This window comes from Urtica dioica, chromosome 2 (genome assembly GCF_054948205.1).
Source record: "Urtica dioica subsp. dioica isolate 48M chromosome 2, U.dioica_male_clone48M_v1_H2, whole genome shotgun sequence".
Classification (NCBI taxonomy): domain Eukaryota; kingdom Viridiplantae; phylum Streptophyta; class Magnoliopsida; order Rosales; family Urticaceae; genus Urtica; species Urtica dioica.
In genome coordinates, this window is record NC_142757.1 from 592,501 (window position 1) to 595,000 (window position 2,500).

The following is a 2,500-nucleotide window of genomic DNA, read 5'->3' on the forward strand; positions in this document are numbered from 1 at the left end:
CGGTGGCGCCACCCTCTCCTCCACCCTCTGCCGGAGAAACACAACGCCGTGTTTCCATTAGCCTACAAATCCCCGCCATTTTCCGTCAAATCCGTCAAAAAATTCCGTCGCACCACCGCCGGAGCACGGCGGCCCATGGCGGCGCCGCCCCTTCCCGTCAAAACCCGCGTCGCCGTGTGTCCCAAGCCCACACATCCCCGCCGCGGTCGAGGAATGACTCGATGAAATGGGCCAGCCGGGCCCGCCATGGCCCAGTCCCCAGCCCACCCAAGGAACCACCCCCCCCTAAAGATACAAACGAACATTTGGCCATCTGACACCAGTAAACATTAAAATGGCTGAGGAGGGGTACAAAAATATTTTCTGGGAAATTTTATTAACCTCTGTGAAGTATTCTGATGCCCTAACCCACTTTCGCCATTCGCCCCACTGCCGCCGCTCGAGCATGACTCGAGCATTTCTCTCCCGTCCCTCAAGCTGTGACTCGGCCATTGATCGAGCGTGCCTCGAGAATTTCTCGGCCATCTCTCGAGCATTTCTCGGCCATCTCTCGAGCATTTCTCGGCCATCGCTCGAGCGTGCCTCGAGCATTTCTCGCCCGTCGCCTCGGCCATTGCTCGAGCGCGCCCCAGCATTTCTCGGTCGGCCATGTCTCGGCCATCGCTCGACCGTGCCTCGAGCATTTCCCTCCCGTCGCTCGAGCATGACTCGGTCATCGCTCGATCATGCCAACGATCGAGCGTGCATCGGCCATCGCTCGAGCATGCCTCGGCCAGCGATGGAGCATGCCTCGGCCATCCTCTAGCATGCTCGAGCATAACTCCCGTCGCTCGAGCATTCCTCGGCCATCGCTCGAGCATGCCTCGGCCAGCGATGGAGCATGCCTCGGCCATCCTCTATCATGCTCGAGCATTCCTCCCGTCGCTCGAGCATTTCTCTCCCGTCGCTCGAGCATGCCTCGGCCATGCTCGATGCTCGAGCATTTCTCTCCCGTCGCTCGAGCATTTCTCTCCCGTGCTCGATCATTTCTCTCCCGTCGCTCGAGCATGCATCGGCGGCTCTAACGTTTTCTCACGAGCCTTCAACCCATTATTTTACCTCACTAGACTTGCCTCCGCCTTGGTTCTTAACCTTTTAGGGAGAACTTTCATATTCCAACAAATTTTCATCCACGGAAAATTTTTGGTCGCCGGAAAATTTTCCGGCGGGCGATCGCCGGAGCTCCGCCGCCGGCGGGGGGTCACCGGCGGTCGGTCGCGACTTGTCGGGTCAGCCCGGTCATAATCCGTCTTTGGGTCCGTAGCAAATTATGCTCTTATCATGCGAGTCAACTCTTGGTCAACATTTTCAAGCTCAAGGAACCACCCCCCCCTAAAGATACAAACGAACATTTGGCCATGTGACACCAGTAAACATTAAATTTTCCAAGGCCATGACCAAAAAAAAAAAATTATTTTTTTTTATTTTTTTTTTGAACCTCCATCTAGTATAATGTTTTTTAAGATATATGCTCGAGCTATAATCAAGAGAACCCATGGGAATATTTTTAAATTAATTTTTTAAAATCACGTTCCAGGATCCGGTCGGCCATTGCTCGAGCATGACTCGTCCGTCGCTCCATCCTGCTCGGCCATGACTCGGCCGAGGCGTCAAATTTTTTTTTTTTTTTTTTTTTTTAATTTTTTTGAATCTCCATCAAGTATAATGTTTTCTAAGAGATCTGGAGTTGGTCTTGCGAAGAGAACCCATAGGATTATTTTTAAATTAATTTTACAAGCTCCAAAACATGTTCCAGTCGTCCGGTCGGCCATTGCTCGAGCATGACTGGGCCGTCGCTCCATCCTGCCTCGGCCATTGCTCGAGCATGACTCGGCCGAGGCGTGAAAAAAAAAAAAGTTTTTTTTTTTTTTTTTTTTGAGAATCTCAAACAAGTATAATGTTTTCTAAGACATATGGAGTTGTTTTTGTGAAGAGAACCCATGGGATTATTTTTAAATTAATTTTACAAGCTCCAAAACATGTTCCAGTCGTCCGGTCGGCCATTGCTCGAGCATGACTGGGCCGTCGCTCCATCCTGCCTCGGCCATTGCTCGAGCATGACTCGGCCGAGGCGTCAAAAAAAAAAAAAAAAATTTTTTTTTTTTTTTTTGAATCTCCATCAAGTCTAATGTTTTCTAAGATATATGGAGTTGGTTTTGTGAATAAAACCCATTACTCGGCCGTGCCCAAGCCTTGAAACCAAGAACCAACCGTGGTAAAGCCCGTGCCATGGCATTGCAACTAAGAACCAACCGTGCCTCACCCATGCCAAGACCATGCCTAGACCGTGCAACGTCCAAACCAACCATGCCCGCGCCCGTGCCACGCCCACGCCTTAAAGCCTTAAATGGCTTAAAGGGCTTTAAGGGCTTTAAGGGCTTTAAGGGCTTTAAGGGCTTTAAGGGCATCTACGGCTTCTACGCCTCTACGCCCTACGCCCGGCCACGGCCACGCCCGCGCC